Source organism: Hypanus sabinus, chromosome X2 (genome assembly GCF_030144855.1).
Source record: "Hypanus sabinus isolate sHypSab1 chromosome X2, sHypSab1.hap1, whole genome shotgun sequence".
In the NCBI taxonomy this organism is placed as follows: domain Eukaryota; kingdom Metazoa; phylum Chordata; class Chondrichthyes; order Myliobatiformes; family Dasyatidae; genus Hypanus; species Hypanus sabinus.
In genome coordinates this window covers 23,039,084-23,052,330 of record NC_082739.1, presented here as the reverse complement: position 1 = coordinate 23,052,330, position 13,247 = coordinate 23,039,084, and the positions used below count along the sequence as shown (strand labels likewise).

The 13,247-nt window shown below is 38.5% G+C and overlaps 1 protein-coding gene across 12 annotated transcripts in view; it reads right to left on the bottom strand.

The window, feature by feature from the left end:
* The window catches only part of LOC132385203 (neural cell adhesion molecule 1-like), a 786,620-nt gene that overhangs the window by 193,926 nt on the left and 579,447 nt on the right, over nt 1-13,247 (bottom strand). The window lies entirely within an intron of this gene.

Genomic DNA, 13,247 nt, shown 5'->3' with positions numbered 1-13,247 from the left:
AAACATGTGAAGATAAATTGAAGTCTTCAGGTTCCTGTACATTAGGCAATTCATAGCCTGTAGTGCATTAACAGAACAAGTTCTGACATAATTTGAGCCTCTCATACACTCAACTGTGCCTGATCTATATACAAAGACTCTAAACGTGTGTGTTCATAATGGTGATTGGTTGCTGCTGTTCACTAAACACATGTCAGATTTCTGGTTTATTGCTGAAATTGAAAGAGGCAAGCAGGTAACAACATAGTTTATTGCAGCATGTTTGCACTGTCTGGCTGCCTACAGAGAATACTCCCAAGTGTACCCTGGATGTTTATGTTGCAATATTAGATCAAGGTCAGGAAAATAATAATAAGTATACTTTTATTGTAGAAGACACAGTAGTTGTGAGTGACACAACTACCAAGTATATAAAATCTTGAAACTGAGTAATAAAAAGAAAGGAGGGGTAAGCAGAGTGACCATTCTTGGAGTGGGTCAGTGTTAGAGTTGTCACCTCTCGCAACGTGTAACACCTGCTTAGCCCCCCCCCCCCCGATCAGGGTCACGAGAAGCCATGGGAGCAGGTGGTGGATGGTCGTATGAGCAGCTGGTGAATATCACAAGTCCTGGTTATGTGACCACTGACACCAGGCAGACAGTCTCTGAAGAGTATTGATAATGGCTGAGGTAACCTGTCTTGTAAAGACACTGCCCAGAAGAAGGCAGTGGCAAACCCTTCTGTAGAAAAATTTGCCAAGAACAATCATGGTCATGATCACCCACATCATACGACATAACAAATAATGATGATGGTGATGAATATACATTTAGGGTACAACTGGTTTCAAAGGATATATGTATATGTGATGCTATGTATGTATATAGTATACACACACACACACACAGAGAGTGAGGAGCATATAAAATCTTGAATATTGTCCTTCATCAGCTACAGATTTGTTTGTTATGTGCCGTGTTGTATGACATATGCCGTTGTCTCCATGACCACGATTGTTCTTGGCAAATTTTTCTACAGAAGTGGTTTGCCATTGCCTTCTTCTGGGCAGTGTCTTTACAAGATAGGTGACCACAGCCATTATCAATAGAAAACCTACAGCACAATACAGGCCCTTCAGCCCACAATGCTGTGCCAAACATGTACTTACTCTAGAAATTACCTAGGGTTACCCATACTCTTCAGAGATTGTCTGCCTGGCGTCAGTGGTCAGATAACCAGGTCTTGTGATATGTACTAGCTGCTCATCTGACCATCCACGACCTGCTCCCATGGCTTCACATGATGTTGATCATTGGTGAGGGAGGGGATAAACAGATGCTGCACCTTGCCTAAGGGTGACCTGCAGGCTGGCAGAGAGAAGGAGCACCCTACACCTTGTTTGCTAGAGGCACATCTCCACCCTATGCCCCAAACATCAGACTAACATCTAAGTAAACAGAATTAAATTTTCTCCCCCCCCCATGTCATTGTCATTGAAATTTCCTCATGTCATTGAAAGTACAAAGTAAATTGAAATAAAGGGAAACCTGTTTTTAATTTTTGTGTGAAATATATTGCCACTGATAAATGTTACTAATTGCAGTGTCTGGGGATCTGAGCAGATTGAGGAAACAATCTCTAAGTTATCACTGGCTTTCCAGTGAGAGGACAGGGAAACTAAAGACTAAGTTGTTATTTCCGTACAAGGCTTCAGTATTCCAGATTGTATGTTGCAATGTATCACAATGATAAATTATTTCATTACTGAAATGGTAATGCAGTTCTGCTCAAGCAGTTATGTGCAGCGGTGGCTCTTATAGAGAGACCAGTTGTCATGACGATCCCTGAAACATAGGGATATTTATAGTTATATATTTATATATATAGTTATATATAGTTCCAAGTACTAAAGTGAAGCTGGATTCTTGTTGAATCAATGGCAAACCTGTCCTCATTGTCTCAACGTTCCTTGTTTCTAAACATAAAGCAGTTACAATGTTAGCATTCATTTCAAGAGGACTGGAATATAAAAGCAAGGATGTAGCGCTGAGGGTTTATAAGGCACCGGTCAGTCTGCACTTGGAGCATTGCGAGCAATTTTCGGCCCCATCTCTAAGAATGGTTATGCTGGATTTGGAGAGGATGTACAAGGGCTTCATGTGAATGATCCCTGGAAATGGAAGTGTTCATGTATGAGGAGTGCTTTGATGGCTTTGGGCCTGTACTGTAGTTTGGGAGAATGAGTGTGGATGTCACTGAAGCCTTCCGAATATTGAATGGCCTAGATAAGAGTGGATGTAGAGGCTGCTTCCTATCATGGGAGAGCCTAGGACCAGAGGGCTCAGCCTCAGAATACAAATTAAGCCCTTTAGAACAGAGATGATGAGAAATTTCTTTAGCCAGAGGGTGGTGAATCTGTGGATTTCATTGCCTCAGGTAACTGTGGAGGCCAAGTCCTTGGGTATATCTAAAGCTGAGGTTGATAGGTTCTTGATCAGTAAGGGAGTCAAAGGTTATGGGGAGAAGGCAGGAGAAAGAGGTTGAGAGGGAAAATAAATCAGCCATGATTGAATGGTGGAGCAGACGCGATAGACTGTATGGCCCATTCTGCTCTTTAGTTGGGTGACCATTCTTCTTCTTGATTACTGAACGAAGCCTGAACTGATCAGTAAAAGGCTCTTGAACTGGCACACAGATCTTGGTTAATGTTCAAGAAAACTTTCAATGAATAACTTGCTCCAACTGGGCAGGTAAAGTGTACATGCGAGAGACACCAACCTTACCATGATGACAAACAAATCTAGTCAGAGGTGGGCTTTAGGCAATTTTAGAGGTAGATATATTAGAGAATTTTGAGAGATGGCACATGATCATCAGGGGCCCCCATCACCCAGGTCATTTTGCTTTGCGTTGCTGCCATCAGAAAGAAGGTATGGGAACCTTAAGACTCACACCACCAGGATCAGGTACAGTTTTTACCCATCAACTATCAGGCTCCTGAACCAGAGGGGATAACTTCACTCAACTTCATGTGCACCATTATTGAAATGTTCTCAAAACCAATGGACTCGTTTTCAAGGACTCTTCATCTCATGTTCTTGATATCAATTAATTAATTCATTAATTCTTTCTTTTTGTATGTGCACAGTTTGTTTGTTGTCTTTTGCACACTGGTTGAACGCCCAAGTCAGTGCGGTCTTTCACTGATTCTGTTATCATTATTGTTTGAGTAGGGATTTATTGAGAATGCCTATAAGAAAATGAATTTCAGGGTGTATATGGTAACGTGTAATTTTCTTTGATCTTTTAATGTGAGGAAAATGGAGGGATATGGACATTGTCCAGGCAGAGGGGATTAGCTCAGTTGGCCATTTGATTACTAATGTAACTGGTTTGCCACAATGTTGTGGGCCAAAGGGCCTAATCCTGTGCTCTATATTTTATTTTGAGGGATGTGAAGGAGTTCAGGACATTGTGGCTGAGGACTATTCAGGGAAGGGGGCAGGAAGAAAAGGGAGAATGCAAAGCCATTTAAACTCTTTCCATGAGAGCTCTAGAAGAGGTGTAAATACCAACCCAATGCCATTAGCTTCCCCAGTGAACAGTATGGTTTTCCTGCACAATTTTTTTTCAATTCTCATTTACAATGACAGATTCCTAATCCAATGCAATAGGATGGTAATCGATTTTTCAGTAAATATTTGTTGAGAGTAGTATGACGTGGAAGTGAAGCAGTCTGTAATGAAACGGGTTCTTAAAGAGTCTGTCAGTTGACCAATAATTTCACTAAAAATACCAACAATTATTTATAAGTTTGCTGAATCATCAGTATAAGAGTCACCACCACATAATAACTTTGCTGTTAGTGTTTACCTTAAATTATTCTGGCAAAGCCAACCTTAAAGTGCTAATATTCTGTAAATATATTAATTTGAAGCTTGGTTAACTTATCAGAGAATGGCTTCGCAATCCAAATAAGGAGTTTTGCTGCAACTTTAACAGGTTAGTGTGAATTCAAAGGAAGAAACAGAAAAAAAAATCAAGTTGCTCCTTGTGTAAGTTGATTCCAGGTGGTGTAACAATTATTGGGAATTGCTTTACTCCTTTTCTGGTCAAAATAAATCCGTTAAAGAAGAAGAAAATGCCAGCACGAAACATGCTTTGTCATGCAGCACTGTTTACAACGTCATGTTGGCTAGGATAATGGAACTACATGAATTTCTGGTTCTAGATGAAGAAAGAGATTCAGTTAGCATGCATGTGATGGTTCCATTTACACTAAGTACTTTTATTCACATACACGCTTAATATGGAAACATCCAGCTAATATTCTTTCTTTGGTATTCCGCTGGGTATACCAAAGGAATTATCTGATGAAAGAATAAAGACCAGTGCACTGAGCTGTGGGTATTCTAATTTATGGAATGTCAAAGGCATATTTTTTCCCAGACAGGTTGCCAATTTCATTGAGAGAGCTGCGTTTACCATATGCCAAGCCACATCCCAACATTATGCCATGTCATAAATGTGCAAAATTTACTGCCATATCTGAATGTTGTGAATTTATTGTAAACTTGAAAAATATCACCCATGATGATACCCTTTGTTAAATGCACTGAGTGTAAATGGTAATGGAAACTTCCAAACAATGCCTGAATGAAAAGAAAATTTTGCTTCTTGTTTGCTGAAGAAAAGGAATTTGTTCAATTGCAACCAAATAAAATGCAATGAAATATACACACAGCTGAAACCCAGCTAAACCGGTTTGCATCTGTTACTGGAAAAGCATGCATGGGTGGGGATGGGAGCCCATATCTCAGCCTCTTTTTAAACTCCAGATGTCGCCCAATAGGCTTCAGGAGGGGAACAAAACTACTTGCATGCAGTGCAGTTTTGCTGTGCGTTGCAGGTGTTAGTCTTGAATCTGTGTTCTAACAGGCACTTCCCTCTTACAAACCAGAGGTTAAAGAGACAAATCACAGCAAATTTCCAACAAGGTGACCGACTGTCCAGGAATTTACAAGTAAGAATTTTATCTTTATATTTAGCAGGGATGCACTATGGAAGAAAAGAAAAAAGATGCATCTTTGCTGTTTGTACAATTTAAGCCAAACGTTAGTAATATTAATGGAGCACACGTAGTTTAAACCTGTGTACTCAGCACCAGCACACAGCTCTAGTGCTAACACAAGTAACACTGGATTGACAGCTTGCTTGAAATAACAAGACAATTAAAGTGTCCATCTTTATGCAAACACAAAGCAGTCTGCAGGGCAGAAACTTGTCTGCATCCATTTATTTCCTCTTCATTTTAGCAGAATAGGACAGGGGCTAAATCTATTTCATTTCAAGAGATGTAACTCTGGATGAAGTTAACTTTTAATTCACTATTTTATAGTCATTAAATCCCTGAATTTAAATGCATATACTTTAAACATTATTTATCTCATTATTATTAATGAGCCTGCCTTTAGGTATCTAAAAAATGTTTGCTAATACTGGCAATAAAATAGATTTCTTCAAACCAGATTACTTTAACAGTTTTTTTCATGTTTATATATCATCTATTTAACAGAGTCAATTCTTGATAAATTACATATTTTGTTTAAAATTAATATAAATTAGATTTGTTGTTTTTCCTCTCTGGCCGGCAACCTTGTTATTTCTTTAACATTTTGTCTGTTTTTTTACGAGGCCCATGTTGCTAGCTCGATGCTCAACTCAGCATGGATGGAAAGCGTGCAAGGAGCCGGCTGGATTCAAACCCAAGACCACTCCCCTTGAAGTCCAGTGCAGATGACACTACACCACAGGTGCTACTGCATATTATTGTAGAAGAATTCTTTGCATCTCCTGTTATGGTCTCAATATTTATTTATTTGTTTGTCATCTTTTGTACATTGGCTGTTTGTCCATCTTTGTCTGTGTGTAGCTTTTCATTGATTCTATTTTATTTCTTTGTACCTACTATGATTGCCTTCAAGAAAATGAATCTCAGGGTTGTATATGGTGATATATATGTACATTGATAATACATTTCTTTGAACACAGTGAAGTTTTTAATGAAGAATTATCTTAGTATCTACAGTCTGTCAAGTGTCAAAGATGTTTTATATTTGATTTGATTCCCCGAGTTGATCCCATTCCTATCTTCAAGTAACAAGCTGATTGTGCAAATTATCGGGTTGTCATGCAACAGTGGAATGTCAGAAACCACAGCTGCTGAAATGCTGGACAGCTCCAAACTTCAAATAATGACAGAATTCTAATAAACTCAAAGGATAGAAAATAAATTTGATGCTTTCACTCCCTTGAAGGCACTGACCGTTTGGAAGATTGTTGCTTCAGTGTAACATTGAGCTGATTGGCACAACATACAGTACTGTGCAAAAGTCTGAGGCACCTTAGAATTTTTTAGATGGTTTCAGATGATAGGGCCTCTGCAGAGCCCTGATATCAACATCATCAAGACTCTCTGTGATTACCTGAAGAGACACGACAGCCAAGGTGTACAGAAGAACTCTGGCAAGTTCTCCAAGATGCTTGGAACAACCTACCAGCTGAGTTTCTTATAAAACTGCACAACAGTGTACCTAAGAGAATTGATGGCTTTTTTAAAGACAAAGGGTGGTCACATCAAATATTGATTTGATTTAGTTTTTTTCACTGTTTACTGCTCTTCATTGTATTTTTTTATATTTAGAAACTTCTCATTTCATTATTTTTGAAAGCATATTCACTTTACAGAAGTTTTCTTTTAACGTGTGCCTCAGTACTGTATTTCACATGAGCAGTGACCCTCCAAATCGTCAGAGCTTCAACTAAGTGAGAACATCATTGTTTGGTTTTTAGTTGTTACGTGATGGTGTGGGTAATGGTGGTTATTTCATAAATCTGTTTTAACCCTTCCTTGTCAGGCCCATTGCCTCTTTTAACGAGCGTAGTGATCAAGATTTCCCATCCTGAACCCAGGGGCATTAAGATTAACTGTTAAGCTTTTCTGAACGCACTAACTGAAACTAGGAAGAACATCTCATTATAATCCAAATTTTAGCTTTTACAAGTCTGTATGAATTAGCAGTGGGGGGGGGGGGTAAAGGAACACTTATTTTGAGCAAACTAAATAAAAATAGAAACAGTTTAAATAGACACATTCTAATTTACTTTGGTATGGGGCTACAACTGCCATCCTGTAAAAACCCAGGGCTTCAGAAAGGGGTGCCATGGTAGTGCAGTGGTTAGCATGATGCTGTTACAGCTCAGGGTGTTACAGTTCAGAGTTCAATCATGTCATCCTCTGGAAGAAAGTTTGTATATTTGTCACATGTTCACATGGATTTCCTCTGGGTGCATCGGATTCCTGCCACAGTCCAAATAAGTACAAGTTAGTAGGTTAATTGGTCATTGTAAATTGTCCTCTGATTAAGCTAGGGTTAAATCAGTGGGTTGCTGGGTGACATGGCTCGGTGGGCCAGAAGAGACTGTTCTGCACTCTTGCTCTAAAATTAAAAAAATGCTAACAGAATCTCTAAAGACTTTGTCATGAGAGAGGAAGGATCTTTAAAGATGGGCTACACCTGGGACAACTTGAAAGACTGGTCTTAGGACAGAGGATTCTGGTGAGCTGCTAGTTATCTCCCTGTGGTGGTGATGGGCTTAAGTAAAAGTAAATATTCTGGCTCACATTTTTTTTTAGAAGTCCACTACTGCCGCTATCCAGGCATTCAACCATTTTCCATGGTTTTTGTTTTGTTTTTATTGTTATATTTATTATTACCATCTACACTGTTTATTGTGAACTTCAAGTGAAGAAGGAATTACATCACACCCTCGTGTATATGATAATAGACTAATCTGAATTTAAAATGTTTTTTTTCATATTTTAAAAACTAATTTCCATTACTAATTTTATCTTTTATGCCTTTGTTCATTCTTTGGGTAGCTGAACTTTAGACGCAAATTGCCAATTTATTTGTTGGAAACTCTCCCTAAAAGCTTGGACTGGGTTAATTTAGCAACAAGTAACAGGATTGATGAAGTCACTTTACAGATACAATTAAATTTATCTCCAAAGTACAAGCAAAAGGACAAGAGCAGGAGGAATCAGTTTATCAACAAAGAGACCGCTCCATGGTTAAGGGTTAATCCATTAATTCAATGACATTCTAAATAGGTTAAATGGCCAAATTTATTACCAAGTTAAAAGCATTAATTAATGGCTTTAGAGCTTACAAATAATTGGCTGTTTCAATTCAACAATTTGCATTTTACCTTTCACCTTTCTGCAGTTTGACACCAGAGCATTTATCTTTTATAATGAGATTTGTTCTGCAACATTTTGGCAAATACATGAAAAATGTATTTTATCAGGCAATTATAAAATTTCCATAATACTCAACTCTATTGTAACCTTTTGGAGAAACTCGTTCAATTTATTCAACCAATCAGAACAAAGATTTTACCTTCTGTTCACCAGCGTGGACGACATCATCAGCACCATGCAAGCCACATGACAAAGTCACATGATACGCACGTACATGATTGGTTGAAAGGAAAGTGGAGGAGAGCACATGAAAAATATAAAATTAAAATTGATGTAAACATGGGCAAGAAATAGAGTCACAGACTGAATAAACCAAAACCAAACCAAAAACAGTAAAATATAAATGGGGCGTTTAAGTCAAGCTCTCTGGTTGCAACAAAGATCAGCAGTATTTCCTCTGGCTGTAATTGTAAATGAGAATGTTTAGTTGTTAAACAATTTGAAAAGAAAAATTGCAAAGCATTTTGTCACAGAAATGCATTTAGATTCAGGCAAAGCTTGAACATCTTTTCAGCAAAAAAAAGGTCAAAATGGAATAAACCCATAATTTCATCATAGGAAGCCTCTGCTTCCGCTCTCCCCGAATGATATATTCAGAGGAAACTCTGCAGCATTACAAATGCAGGGAGAAGCACCCTGTTTCATGAACGCTTTACAAGAAGACTTTCGTTACATGTTGTGAGTTTAATCATCCCCAAAAAACTCACAACAATGTCTGAATTTTACACCAACAATTTCCATTTGATTTGGTAAAACCTCAAATGGAAACGTGTATAAATTTTATTTTTCTACACATGTGATGTCAGGGCCAACAGATCAGCAATTGTGTAATGAATGCAAAATGAAGTGGAAAAGGCTTTTAAAAAAACACTGCGATGGGAGTATTGGCTTATGCTTCAATCTGGACCATTCAGCGGTAGTAATTTTCACTATGGGAATTACTATATACTAATGGCTGACAGGTACAAGACCATGATATTGGAAGTCCTGAAGACAGGCACCGCAGACATCTAACGAGAAAATAAACAAACAATTTTTGAAATTTCAATAGGTTCACTGGTGGACAGGGCTTTGGGGAGAGAAAAAGAAAACAAATCAATTCTGGCATTAATTTCTACAATGCAGTTTTGTTTTCTTTCAGTTTAGCCCCTGATAAAAAATGGCTTGTCGTAGTTTTAATGTGAAAAAGGTATGAGTTTTCAGTAGGTTGCATCTGACCACATTAGAAGCCATCATCAATGTTCTGCAATGTTGGAATACAAAATGATATTAAAGCTGTATGAAAATTAAATGATTAATTAATATTTTCTTCATTAAAAGCAAAGTGGCATTAGTATTGCACTGCACTAAAGTAAAAATCCAATTAATGTTTAATTGCATTATAACCACAATGTGAAACAGAAGTCATAGTCATCTATTTTTCAAATGTTTAAAATTACTATTCAGAAACAAAACATGCTTTCATAATTTGTCTTTGAAATTAACTATCTTTCCATAATTAAGTGAAGACCATCCATTAATAAAATAAAATTGCCTTTTTTAAAACATGAATTGCTCTCAACAATAAAGATGTTTAAAAATAATTCAAGAGCTTTCCGAAAGCAAAAAGATGCTTATCCAAAGACCTGCTGTTAATGGAAGAGAACGTGAACATAGCTGTGGAGATGATAAGAGACGAGTGATTTCTGCAATGAAGGGGCACAAACTCTGCTTCTGTAATGGTTCTGTTTTGAACCAGCAGAGGATTTTCTCACATCTTTCTGCTCTTCCCATATCTGTATCTCTGACTACTAAAGTAGTGAGCTGTGGAACAAACCCGCCACGGTTGCACACACAATTGTTATTCACCAAACAAAATGATTGAACAAACCCATGCTCTTAAATGTACAGGCATGCACCATCAGTCGAGGCTGTTGACCAGATGCTTGACTGAACCTATCCAGCGATTTTCTGTAATATCCCTGGACTCAGGCCAACCTGTGTAGCAGACAAGCAATCCAAGTAGTGACCAACCTTGTCTATATTTCATAGGCATTCATGGAAGGACCTGGTTACGAAGTCACTCATGTCAGAACTAAGGCATTTGCTCCAATCAAATAAGTGTAATATTGAGTTATTTCTTGGAGATTCATAATTATCAAGAACTCATTATAAGGAACAGAAAAGAGTATTAATTCAGGTACACTGAGCGATGTAAATGATGTTATGTTAGCATGGAATGACATACACACTAACTCCTTCATATGTTTACTCTCTGATCATTTAAATTTTAATTTTTATATACTTAAGCACTGAAATTAGATTGACAGCAATATATGCTCAGAGCATGCACTATACCACTTCTACAAATATGTTCTAAATGGAAGACTATTATGCAAAAGATTGCTTAAGCAATTTCAGAGTTGGAAGAGAAAAAAAATTTGATATTGGTTATTCCATGTTGAACCAAATGCTGTCACATCAGACCATTTCACTGCCTTTAAAAATAGCTTTCTACTTGCTGTCAGTATCTTTTGATAACACGAACACCACAATTTGGCGATGTCTAAAATGCTGTAGGAACAAAAACATTTTTCCAATGAGTACTTAATACTCTGAACAAGATTCGCAAATTCACAGAGGAAGAGATGTCACCGTGCATTCAATTTAACTCTGAATGAATAATTCATCTGCACGTTTTTTCCCTTTTCGCTTTGATATATTCAGCTACAGTATATTGAACAAACAGCACACAGCACTCTCCTTTAATAAACTGATGCTGTCTGAGCTGTCATGTACATTGTGATAAAAATTCAGTCAATAGTCAATGCAAATCTTCCAATAGAGCCAGATGGCACACAGCCAAGCCTTTACCATTGGCCAGAAATGACAAATGCCAATCATCCGGCCACAATAGGGCCAATGGCTACAGTGCACTTCTTTTCAATGGGTCTGGAGGACCTGAATTATCTGAAAAGATTGAATAGGTTAGGACTTTATTCCTTGTAATGTAGAAGATTGAGAGGAGACTTGATAGAGGTATACAAAATTATGAGGGGTATAGATATGGTAAATGCAAGCAGGCTTTTTCCACTGAGGTTGGGTGGGACTACAACCACAGGTCATGGATTAAAGGTGAAAGGTGAAAATTTTAAGGGGCACATGAGAGGAAACTTCTTCACTCAGAGCGTCATGGGAGTGTGTAGTGAGCTGCCAGCGCAAGTGGTGCATGCGAGCTCAATTTCAATGTTAAAGAGAAGTTTGGAGAGGCACATGGATGGGAAGGTATGGAGGGCTATGGTCCAAATGAAGGTTGATGGGACTAGGCCGGGGGTCGGCAACCCGCGGCTCCCGAACCATTTGTGGCTCTTTCACCTCTGTGCTGCGGCTCCCTGTGGCTTTGGGAAATAATTGGTCAGTATTTAATTAAAATGTATTTTATGTTAGTTTGTTAGCTTTTGAAATGTAATTCTAAATTTGAAGATTATGGTGATCTTGTACAATCTAAGTGTGGCGACACATTTCCTGGCACATCCGAAACGGCTCACAATTAGCCAGCATTCCAGCTAAGGGAGATAGCCTACGGGGGTTTGTGAGTACGCGTCTTTTGCAGCATCTGCGTCCATGGGGGCTGGGTTGAGGGAGGCTTAAAAGCAAGGCTGTTTAGTTCGAATAAAGTTATTCGACTGCAGTTTACTGACTGCGTGAGCACACCGCTACAGCGTGTTTTTATCGCTGGCTGTCCAGAGGGGAGGTGCTGAAATGCTTTGTCGCGTGTCTGGAAGAAGTGAAAACTTTCCTGGGCAGCAAAGGGCTCATCTTTCCTGAGCTGGAACAGCCAGAGTGGCTGGAAAAGCTACACTTCATGGTAGACATGACAGCGCACCTGAACACGCTGAACACAGCTCTTCAGGGGTAAGGACTTACAGCCCTACACATGTTGGAGGATGTTTTGGCATTCGAGCGCAAGTTGACAGTGCTTGCCAGAGATTTACAGAAAGGCACATTGTCTCACTTCCCCAATTTGAGAGAGTTCAAACAAGGTCACGACATGATAAATTCGGAGTATTTACATTCTGCAATCATCGCAATGCAAACATCGTTTGGGAAACGCTTCTGTGAGTTCAGAGAGGAAAAAAACACATTATCCTTCCCGGTCACTCCCCTAAGCATCGATCCATCCCTACCGAATACGACTGCATTGTCAGGTGTGAGTCAACCTGACCAAGTATGATAAATATTTTAATTGCCTATTATTTTACATATATTCATATGTTTTCATTGTTCAGTGAAATAGTCCTTTTATTTTTCAGGTTGACAGCTGGCTGACGTTATTTTTGGTTTGCTGCTGGCGGCAAATTTAAGTTTAGCGTTTTTCATAAACACAAGAAGGACTCAAATAGACGTTGAGTATTTTACTTAAAAGTAACCTTCAACCCAACATCTTATTTTCGGAGTTCAAAATGTTTTTGTTGCATGCAGAAATATAATTTCGTTTTCTCTGCAGGAGCTCATCAATTTCATAAATGCAACACATTATAGTTTGTTTATACATAGCATAAAGGCAAAACAAAACGTTGTATGCAGTGTTATTTCATTTTAAATGTCAAACGGGTTTTGCGGCTCCCAGTGTTTTCTTTTCTGTGGGAAACGGGTCCAAGTGGCTCTTTCAGTGGTAAAGGTTGCTGACCCCTGGACTAGGCAGTTTAAATGGTCTCAGCATGGACTAGGTGTGCCAAAGGGCCTATTTCTGTTCTGTACTTTTCTATGACTCTATGACTAGAGGATGCCAGAAAATGTGAGTAAAATACTCGAGCTGAAAAGAGTAGACCTTTAGAGGAATGACATGACGACATCTTCAGAGGAAGTTAGTGCATGCAACGAAAAGAGGATTGTAAATGAAACAGGGCATAAATGGCTTCCATATTTTTTCTTCTATACTGCATCGTCATTAAAGTTGCTTTA